We start from the raw sequence: 12,033 nt of genomic DNA, 5'->3' as shown, positions 1-12,033 counted from the left end.
TGATAACCTCAGGGGCCACAGAGTTATATGAATAAGGAGGCACAATTAGGACTGCAACACTCAACACACCCAGGGAGCATGTCACGCAGGTTTCACTTTGCTTTTGAGTCAATATTCTTCTGCACAAACTTCCTGAACTGTGACTAACAAGTAAATGTTGTGGGCAGGGCACAAGGTTCCCACAGCCATTGAACGAATGCAATTAAACATGAACATTAATAGTAAAGAAAAGCTTATATGCTTTGCTGCAATTAATGCTGAAAACTTCAGGAAACTGAAAATGCACCAGGGACCTGGTTCAGTCTTGAAATATGCTTGTTGATAAGTTACATAAAAGGAGTTGGCACTGTTTGTGGGCCAAACAACACTGTCAACACGAGTTTTCTAGAGGCACCCACCTGCATGGTTTAGGTGTGAAGGGTAAGGTTCAAGAGACAGCATCTTTTGGTGTCATGTGACGCACTTGATGACCTGCCATCCCTTGCCTGCCACCTTCACTTGCTAGCCCCAGCAAGGCAAATTGTCTGCCCACCATGCTACTATCTTCTGCAGGTGGGCCTTCATAGAATCACAGAGTTGGAAGGGACCAAGAGGATCATCCAGTCCAACAATGCAGGAATCTTTCACCCAACATGGGACTCAAACTCACAACCCTGAGATTAAAAGCCTTATGCTCTACCAATTGAGTCTCATGCCTTTAAGAAGTGCATATAGTGCCTTGACCTGGGCAGTGTGTTGTTGTTGTTGTTTAGTCGTTTAGTCGTGTCCGACTCTTCGTGACCCCACGGACCAGAGCACGCCAGGCACTCCTGTCTTCCACTTCCTCCCGCAGTTTGGTCAAACTCATGCTGGTAGCTTTGAGAACACTATCCAACCATCTCGTCCTCTGTCGTCCCCTTCTCCTTGTGCCCTCCATCTTTCCCAGCATCAGGGTCTTTTCCAGGGAGTCTTCTCTTCTCATGAGGTGACCAAAGTATTGGAGCCTCAGCTTCACGATCTGTCCTTCCAGTGAGCACTCAGGGCTGATTTCCTTCAGAATGGAGAGGTTTGATCTTCTTGCAGTCCATGGGACTCTCAAGAGTCTCCTCCAGCACCATAATTCAAAAGCATCAATTCTGGGCAATGTAGCCATCAAAAACACTGACCCCCGAATTTCCTAAAGACCCAGTTTTTGCTTTTTGTTTTTAAAGGTGCAGATCATGTTCCCATCCCCAACTCAGAATGCAGAAGAAGAGGAAGGGGAATCTGGAGTCTCACGGACACCAGTATGTTCAGTCCATGGCTCTGGAGAAAAGAGCCGATGTGATGAGGCCGCAGCTGTGGATGGCAGCGGACCCCATTTCCTATGTACATTTGAACTAGCTTCTTATTCAGTAAAATGGTGGCGCTTGCACTCCCAGTATTGTTTGGGCTCAGGGAAGAAAAAGGATGGTGCCTAACAGTGTGCGGCCTGACATTGTAGATGGTGACTGACAGCATGATGCTGCCTCTGAGACCTGTCCTCTCTTTGCAGCGTGACAAGTCCCAGCTGCAAGGAGCTCTCCATCTCATAAGCCAAACCTCACTATTCAGCGAGGCCAGCTGCAATCTGCTCCATTTTATGGTAATTAAAAATAGCGCTGGGCACCTGGTCGGCTGCCAGTGCAGCTGCTGCAGATACACTAAGTTTGAATGCCTTGATGCCATACATGCACCCTCACCCTTCCCTTCATCTGGAATATGTGACAGAGCAAATGTCTTTGGCTGCCATTTACAAATGGTTCCCTTTTGAGCAATCTTGGGCTCTGGCATGAGTGAACTAGGGATTTGTCCTAAATAAGGGTGCATCTAAAGTGGAGGTTCAGCACACAGTCCTTAATGTTTCTTTAGTACCAATGTTTACAGACAAGGTTTGCTTTGTTTCTTTATGAAGATCTGTAAGTCTCTTTTCCCATTCCTTTTTCAGGGCACACCCCTTACTTTGAGATGAAGTACTCGAGTTTCTTCCAGTCTAGGCCAGGAGGAAATTGCTTGGGGGTTTGCATTTCCGCTGCTATACCGGTAGTTTCCCGCTTTTCTGGATTTCACCTTTTGTGAGGCAGTGTTGTTGTTTTGAAAGAGCCTGGTCCTGTACACGTTTACTCGGAAGAGTATTCCACTAAATTCAGTGGGCCTTACCACTTGCTGTGTGTACATAGGATTGGCGCCTATGTATGGTCCTTCAGTCTTACAATTTAGAACAAAACAAATGTGGTCTTCCCCACTGACACACTGTATTTTCTTCCTCATCTTGCTTCTGACTCTGCTCAGTAGCCCTTGCCTGATCCTTGTGTCCTCAGATGACTGCCTTCATCATTGTCTTGCATGAGTCTTTGAGCAGCCAGCTTGAACGTAAAAAACTAAAACTTACCCCTTAAGGTAGGTCCACACCTACTTTAGCTTCAGTTAACAGCATCGGACATAAACTGGAACCTATTATTTCTTCTACTATATATTTTGGAAAGTTGTCCCTTGGCTCTGAAATTGGACACTCCTTATGATACTGTAACAGGGTAACCAAATTTTGCATGGTGGTTCCTCAATTCAAGGAGCTGGTTTTATCTATGTTGGGATACAATTGGATGCCATTTTGAATCAAGATGGTGAATTTAACCTTTCAAAACACTGGTTTTGCAGGGGCAGAGGGTTAGAATTCCTGAGCAATGCCAGTTACAAGGCTGCTAATAAGTAATGGATATATATGTTATGTATTTTGTGTTTTCATTTTGTATTGTTATGTTGTAAACTGCCCCATGATCTTTAGATAAAGGGCAGTATACCAACTTAGTAATTTATAAATTTAATTAATAATAATAATAAAATCTGATATTCCAGTCCTTAAATGCATTGATTACTCATAGGAAACTCTTCTTGGCAGCAAAATATTTTTGCAAGCTGATATAGCTTTGCAGGAAAAATTCAAAATTCAACCCCTAATTATTAGGAAATGGCATCTGCTTCCTCGAATCTTCCCCTTCCAAGACTGCTGCCAAGGTCACACTGGGACATTGGCTCCTTCTCACACTTAAGCGAGAATGTATTCCTGTGATCTGTTGCTATGGCCAGTCTTTTAGTGTACCATGCTGTTTGCTTTGTGTACAAAACCCGTAAACAAAGATCTATCACCTTCTCTCTCATAGTGTATCATACGTACCACTTTCTCAAATACAAATCCATTATTCAAAGAATGCTGCATAAAAGCCTCTTCCTTTACATACTACAGTCGTATCTCGGAAGTCGAACAGAATCTGTTCCAGAAGTCCGTTCGACTTCCGAAACGTTTTACTTCCAAAGCGCAGCTTCTGATTGGCTGCAGGAAGCTCCTGCAGCCAATCAGAAGCTGTGAAAGCCCCGTCGGACGTTCAGCTTCCAAAAGAACGTTCGAAAACCAGAACACTCACTTCCAGTTTTCAGTCATTTGGGAACCAGAACGTTCAACTCCCAAGGCGTTCGGGAGCTGAGGTAAGACTGTATTGCAAAGTGCTATAGCTATTTAACAATATTTCTACACACACACACACACACACACACATATTCGCCTGAGCATATATTCATTTTATATATTCATCTGAGTAATACCAGGGTGGTTCAGAAAACCTTAATACTGCTTTTGCAGCATAATGTTTCACAAAGCAGTTGCCCTCATTCTAACTCCAACACTGTGCACGCCTAGAGAAGCATTCCTGGCTACACTGCAACCCTAGAGCTCCTTTTCCATAGAGACTGAACATCTCCAGGAAGCATTGTAAAAAATTTCCTGTGTGGGCTGGCATTTGGCATTTAGCGAACAGGGATTAATGCCGGTGGGGTTGAGGGTTTCACACTGTATATTTTGCACACATTTAATTCATTGTCATGTGGCTCTTTTCTAGGTCTTAAACATATTGGCTAGTATCCAAAGATATGCACTCAGCTGGCATTTTTTGGCTTTACTTCCTTGCATGGGAGGAAAAACAACAATCCATGCTATATCTCAAGCTGCTTTACAGCACAATCCTAGGCATGTTTACTTAGAAGCAGGGGTGTGCAAACGTGTAAATTCCAGCTTCATATTTTCCCACTCTTAAGTTCTCCGCCTTTCCACATCAGTTTTGTGATTTTTGTTTTAAAGTTCTCGTGAAAATTCAGCAGCATTTTAGTGCGAACTTTTCCTAGAATAGTACACACATTATTATGGCAAACAATTTTGCCCCAATATACACATTTTTGGAAAGCACTTTATGTAATTGGTCTTTTAACGCTAGTTTCAGTCACCTATGAATGTTAATACACAATTTACCCCAGTATAAGCATTTTTGTGCACATTGCTTGGCTACAGAAATTCAGAGACGTTTGAGTTCGGAGGGGTAGCTGTGTTATGATTGTTTGTGTATTGTTTCGGAAAGGGCAAATTAGTTAGGTTCACCCATAATTGCAAATTGAATTGAATTTCTCTCCCACTCCTACTCGGAAGTATTGAGTTCAGCATGGCTTACTCCCAAGTAAGTGTGTTTAGGATGGCAGACTAACCTTGGTTAGACCCAAACTACACTTTGAAAAGGAATCACCTCCCACATCACAGGTAGACCATTGAAGCAGAGTAGTTGTAGTTGTGGAAATACTAATGATATTTTGAAAAGGGTGGTCATGTGTCTTACTTTGCAGAGGAAAAGCAGTAGCATTGCAAACACACTCAGAACACCTGGTCACTATGGTGAGATGCATTTCTATTTAAAACACGGTCATTAGTTTTATTTTTGAATTTGCACCTAAATATATATAAATTATGGGACACGGGTGGCGCTGTGGGTTAAACCACAGAGACTAGGGCTTGCCAATCAGAAGGTCGGCGGTTTGAATCCCTGTGACAGGGTGAGCTCCCGTTGCTCGGTCCCTGCTCCTGCCAACCTAGCAGTTCAAAAGCACATCAAAGTGCAAGTACCGTAGATAAATAGGTACCACTCCGGCGGGAAGGTAAACGGCGTTTGTGTGTGCTGCTCTGGTTTGCCAGAAGCGGTTTAGTCATTCTGGCCACATGATCCGGAAGCTGTACGCCGGCTCCCTCAGCCAATAAAGCGAGATGAGCGCCACAACCCCAGAGTCGGTCACGACTGGACCTGATGGTCAGGGGTCCCTTTACCTTTACCTATATAAAAATTAGCATATGCGAATCTGTGTCCCCTTTCTTCTTCGTTGCTGCTGCTATTGAAGCTGCATCCCCTCTTATTTGGTGATGTGTAAGTGGATACCCTCATTTTCAACTCCATGATACGAAAGAGAAGCAGATAGATCATAGAATTGCAGAGCTGGAAGGGACCATGAGGGTCACCAGCCCCCTGCAATGCAATAATCTTTTCGCCCGACACGGGGATCAAACCCACGGTCCTGAGATTAAGAGCCTCTAGATGGGGAGATACAAGTCAGTGATGTCAGCACATCTGTAATGGGTAATTTTAGCTGCGCTTTCAAAAGCCATTACCCAGAGGTTTCACAAGTGCAAGCAAGCAATGGGCAGAAAACCCCAGTAAATTACAGAATACAACCAAAAATAAACAATCCCATCATATTTATACAACCAGTGCTGGTTTTGACCTAAAAAGCTTCATAAGGCCCCAATACCTTAAGGGACTGCCTCTCCCTTCATGAACCTACCTGGACCCTGCATTGATCATCCAATAATCATCTTGTGCCCTTCTAAAGGAAGTGTGGAAGGTAACAACACTAGAACGGGTCATTTCAGGAGTGGTTCATTGATTACGTATTGATTTTGCCAAAGAGATGTGCCTGGCATCACCATTATCAACGTTTAGGTGCCAGGCAAAGACATTCCTGGCTCTTAGTTGGGGTCATAGGGCATACCCTCCAACATTTCTCCAATGAAAATAGGGGCATCCCAAGGAAAAGCGGGACAATCGGAAATTGGGACAGCTTCCTTAAATTAGGAATGTCCCTGGAAAATAGGGACACTTGGAGGGTCTGATAACGTATGATGATACCCAAATCTGTATTGGTGTCCATCTGTTTAGGTTATTGCAGAATGAGCACTTTTAGTCGGTTAACGTTCTTTTATCCTTTTGATGCATTTTAAATTTTGTATCATGTATGCTTTTATCATTGTCGTTTTGAGACATTTTTGTAGTGACAAATAAATGCAGTGATGTAACAGTAATAATAATACCACCAGCATCGAATTGGAACTCAGATTGGAACTAACTCCGCACATCTTTAGAATGAGACAATACAGCCATTTGGGAAATTATTAGTAAATATGTAGGTGTTCGCACATTCCATTTTCTGTTCCAAAGCTGGAGGCTTCGCTGTGCCAAGAAAGGAAAGCTATGGATGAAAGGATTCTTTAGATTGCAGCAAGAAGCCTTTCCAAAACTGGCCACGCAGTCTTTACATCATAGAGAAAAATACTGACTCATGCTTGTCCTCCCACGCAACCCTTACGAAAATAAAAAGCTGAAGTGATTCAAGATTCACCCACACAACGTTGGAAGAAAGTGTAAGCCTCACATTTGTGCTGCACAAACAGTTAGCAAATACTCGGTGTACAGAAAGAAATTATCTTCCCACACACAGCCTCCACAGAGACATTCTTGAAAATACGGTGACTTCATCTCATTGAGTGCAACGTTTTGATTATGCACGAGAAATTGAAATGGCGAGCGGGGGGGGGGGGGGGAGAATAGAAGAATCATTTTTACTAAAAGCAAGAAGAGGTCATATCTATAAAAGAAATGGGAGGCCCAATTTGAAAACTTAAGTTAGAGCAAAACTTCCAATATCTTAATTTATGAGAGGCAGCATCGAAACACACACACACACACCTGCCGAATCCTGGGAATGGTAGTTTACCTCTCTCACAAAGCTAAAATTCCCAGCATGTTTAGCAAACTGCAGTTCCCAGGATTTTCTAGTAAAATGTGCTTTGAATGTATAGTGTGTCTGCAGCAGAATACATTGATGCAAACCCAGAATGAAAAACCCCAAAATTATCACTGAAGCCTGGCAGAACATTTCTACCAAAGGAGGGGTGTGGGGCAGGGAGGAGGAATCCAAGTTGGGGGAACTGCCAAATTCAGAGTCCCGCTGGGCTCATACTAGCAGGGCAAAAGATAGTGCCGGAGGCACTCTTTTTCTGCTTTTCCACCTCACCTAGCCAAGTTGTTTTGGATTTTCCTTTCAGGTCATCTCAGTGGGAGGGGAAAAAAGCATATGGGCTGGTTGTATTATGCCTCCTGTTGGGGGTGGGGGCTATTGAGGGGAACAAGAGGGCTTTATATTCAGCCAGTCCAAAAACTTCCCCAGATTGCCCCATTTTGCTGTCACGCAAAGCAGCAGGCGTGAGGGATGTCCGGTGCCCACAACACAGAGGTTTGCAAATGTGGTTCGCATTATGCGGGCTGAGAAGAGGAGGAGGAGGAGGAGGAGCTTGGACTTGATATTCCGCCTTTCACTTCCTTAAGGAGTCTCAAAGCGGCTAACAATCTCCTTTCCCTTCCTCCCCTACAACAAACACTCTGAGGTGAGTGAGGCTGAGAGACTTCAGAGAAGTGTGACTGGCCCAAGGTCACCCAGCAGCTGCATGTGGAGGAGCGGGGAAGCGAACCCGGTTCACCAGATTACGAGCCCACCACTTAACCACTACACCACGCTGGGATGAGCAGTCTATCCTTTGGCCCTGAGATGTCTCTTCAGGGACAGGTCCATTATTTTCACCCTACGCCGGTGCTTCCACACTGGGCCTTCCACCCCACACACGCCGCGGCGTTCCACCTGGCTATATCAGATGGAGAGGCGAGATCACAAGACTCCTCCATCGGCCTTGCTGGGAACCTGAGTACCTTTTTGTTCCTCACTTTCCAGGTTTTTCCCCATCTGCAGCCACGTGGCTGCCTTAAGGAGAAAAAGGAGACAGCCGAAAGTCCCCTTTGTTGGCTCAGCTGAGATTCCCTTCCCTCTTGCAACCACCTTCTGCACCTCCATTACTTTATAACCTCATCCTGCAATATTATGTACCCTTTTCTGTTGCATTACCTACATTGTAAACTACCACTGCAAATGTGTGTGCATGGGGGGGGGGGAATAAGGAGGCCCTGAATGAGCCCCATCCCTTACTTTTCCCAATTTTACCTCAAGCATTCCCCTCATAGCCTTCTCAGAACAGTAGCTAGAAAGCTATCCCAAAAGATGAGGAGGCCAGGGGCCCTCTGCCTCACCCCTGTAACTTGAGCCCTGAATGTTTGTGAACATGCCAAGAACTGACAGATGAATTTGTAAGGAAGCAGGGAAATAGCTACTTCCCTTCTCCCCTGTCCTCTCTCTGGCTGTAACATCCCATTAATTAACATTACCTTATCAAGTGCAGTGTAGGTTTCTTCTTATGGTAGCTCGATAGCCAGAATAAATTGTTTTCTGCTAATAATAGCTGGCGCATACTGAAAGATTAATGCGTAAACTCTGCTGCACGTAAGTGGCTTGCCCTTACTTTTAGTGGCCCGGAAGTTGTACCTAAGTAATTTGTGCTTGCAGCGTGGCCACATTATGCAATTGTCAAATGCCAAAGGCTGCAGCAGCACTGCAGAACGACTCACCCATGGTACACACCCAATTTAATTCAGCTTTTAAAACAATGAAGCACTTTCAAATATGGTTCTTCTGGAACACTGACATTTCTGGCTCCCCCCACCCCCACCCCCGCCTCCAACTGCTGAGGATTGGATCCAAACCTACAGTGCAGTCCTAAATGCTGTCTACTCAGAAGTAAAGCACATTGACTTTGATGGAGCCTACTCCCATATAAGTGGAGTTAGGACTGCGGTTTTAGTTACCAGTATTCTTTTTTTATATAAATGTTTTTATTAGCAATTTCAACGTAACAGCATATCAAAACATATAATATTCATTATTTTTCCCCGTTTCCCCCACCCCCTCAAACCCTCCCTCCCCTCCCCCAGAGACTTCCCTCAGCTCCTCTCTCTGATTTCTCAGCACATATTATTCTCCGCATGTTATAAAATTATACGAATCCTTACATTATCTATCTACTATGCTGTCAATCAATAAATTTGTGTTTGTTTATTCAAAACCTGCCAAGGAGTCCAATTCATTTTGTTGTCTTTTTAAGTAATTTGTGAAAAGTTCCCGTTCTTCTTTGAAGTCACAGTTGTCCTTATCTCGTGGTTTTAGTTATTCTTAAAGGAGACCCCCCTGAAATCTATAGGACCTCTGTAGAATAGTGGGTAGACATGGCAGATGACACAGCGATGTCTCCAAAGCAGCTCTTTATTTTGTAAGCTGGAACAGCAAACTGAACAGCAAACAGCTCAGCCGGCCTGCTTTTACAGGCAGGCTGCCCAGAGTTTCCCGCCTAAAATAACTGACGTGGACCTGAGTGAAAACTATCTACAGACCTGAGTGAAAACTATCTACAGTATCCCCCTGCTGGCCCAGGGGGAACTTCACTACATAACAACCTCACCAATTTCAGCGGGTCTAATTCCAACTCAGAGAAGTGATTGTAACAAACAGTTAAATGGCCCTGTGTTGTGCATGACATATCCCTTCTGGCAAACAATCATCAGTGGGGGGCTGCTTCTACATTGCTATAATAATGAAGTCCAAATGGGAACTGCAGTGGGTGGGTGGGGAGTTGCAATATATAATGTGACCTGTTCTGAACTGCAGCCATGCCATTCTATTCCACCACCCAGGTGTGAACCATCTTGTTTCACCACCTGAGGCAAAACAAGAATGGCGACCTCCTGCCCTCCCTGCCACTGAGCCCCACTTTTGGCACCGTCACCACACCTTGGCTTTCGCCAAACTTGGAGGGAGCCAGGGCGCTCCGCACAGTGTTGCCACTCCCTTGGTTTCTCTTGAATTTAATAGGTGGCGCTGTGGGTTAAACCACAGAGCCTAGGACTTGCCGATCAGAAGGTCGGCAGTACGAATCCCCGCGACGGGGTGAGCTCCCGTTGCTTGGTCCCTGCTCCTGCCAACCTAGCAGTTCGAAAGCACGTCAAAGTGCAAGTAGATAAATAGGTACCGCTCCAGCGGGAAGGTAAACAACATTTCCGTGCGCTGCTCTGGTTCGCCAGAAGCGGCTTAGTCATGCTGGCCACATGACCCGGAAGCTGTATGCCGGCTCCCTTGGCCAATAAAGCGAGATGAGTGCCGAAAGCCCAGAGTCGGCCACGACTGGACCTAATGGTCAGGGGTCCCTTTACCTTAAGTGGGCCTTATGCTCTCAAGCTTACAGGCCATCAGGTGTACTGCAGCGTCAGTTTTTTTTTATCCTAGACCATTACTTGCTTCATCAAAGAGCAGATTTGTTTCCAAATGCCAGCAATTCCCTCTGGGCCTACAAATAACAGGGTGGAGTGGGCAATGAGACACAACAGAGCAGAGAACAATGTAGTGAGCAGCCAAAGATCCCTCTTTCTCAAAAGCATCTGCCAGGAAGCATTTTATAGTCGGCATTCTTATTTGCCTCCAAAAATAAATTTCGACCGTAAGATTTTTATTTGTTTTAATATTGCCTTTCAGACCTAACGAAGGCGCCCAAGTGGTGTTGTTTTTTTACAAAAATAGAATATAAAAAAAAATCAGAAATGTAAATACAGTAACAGAATTAAAACTGTGATGCACACACCCCAAAAAGCAATGCAAGACCGTTGAATGTCACATTAAAAGCAAATAAAAGCCAGGCAAAATATAAATGCTTTTGGTGCCTGCTGAGAAGTAATGAAGGGCGGGGAATTCCATTTCAGGGCACTACCACAGAAAAGGCCCTGTCCTGCATTACCACCAACCAAAGTTCTTTTGGTGGTAGGACAGACAATAATAACTTGGAATACGACACAGTTTGTCCATGTGGTGCCTGTGCCCACATAGCCTCTGAACCCTCTTGGTCATGACATGGAGCTGAAGGAGGAAGTTGGAAAAGTGACACTCTTTCCCACTTCCTCTTTCAACTCTATGTACTTCCCAAGGCTCAGATTAATATTACCTAAGTGACCGGACAGGGTGGCGTTCATGGCACTCTCTCAAAAAACCAAATATGCTCCTGGGCCTATAACATTCGGCAGTCCCAAGAATATAGTCTCAGCATATTGGCAGATTGACAGGGAAGAGGCTGTCTTTCAGATATCTTGACCCGAAGCTTGTTAAGGCTTCTTGTTTGCCTTAGTACTTCTCCAAAGTGTCCCAAAATATTTGCAGTTTTATTTCATAATCTAGAATTTCAGTTCTCTTTTTGGTTTTCACAATTAGCATGGGAAAAGGCAACTGAAGCCTGAGGGCAGCATAGAGAGCCAACAAACAAACAAACAAACAAACAAACAAACAAACCCCAAGAGAAAAATGATTTGGGTTGTATTTTTTTTCTTTTTCTTAAAAAAAAAGATGATTAAAATGCAAAGAGTGTACCTTGTGACTTTTGGTACAGGGGAAGCAGTTGCTTTTGCACTTGGAACCCTTGTCTTCCCACCTCTGCATCTTTCCAGAGAACTGTGAAACAGGGAATTCATTGCCCCAAATAATAATAATAATAAATTGTGCTGCACAGTGATTGGCAGGTTTCTTCTCTTATTGCCGTGGAAACCTAGACATCTCTATCAGACAAGAAGTTCAGGCAGACCCTGGGCCAAGGTGCAAATTGCCTTGATAGACCAAGAAAAGCGATAGCATCCCAGATCCAGAGGCAGACAATAGCTATTGTCATTTGTGTTGTTGTTCCAACAGCCCACCCCAAATACAGGAAGGTGGGGCAAATCAAGTCAAATGTATCTTTATGACCGGCTGGGGCCCTTTCTGAAAACACAGCTGCTAAAAACAGCACAATTCTCTCTCCTTGTTTGTTATGTACTGAGTTGAATAGGATCCAAACTGCAGCAGTCTGATTGGTCCTAGAACAATAGGCTCCAAAAGGCAACAGTCTGATTGGTCCTAGAACAATAGGATTCAGAATGCAGCAGTCTGATTGGTCCTAGAACAATGCAGCAGTATGATTGGTTAGCAGGAACCACC

The sequence above is a fragment of the Podarcis gaigeae genome (assembly GCF_964106915.1).
Source record: "Podarcis gaigeae genome assembly, chromosome: 10".
NCBI classification, from domain to species: Eukaryota; Metazoa; Chordata; class Lepidosauria; order Squamata; family Lacertidae; genus Podarcis; species Podarcis gaigeae.
The sequence above is the reverse complement of the archived record's forward strand: the minus strand, read 5'-3'. Positions refer to the sequence as shown.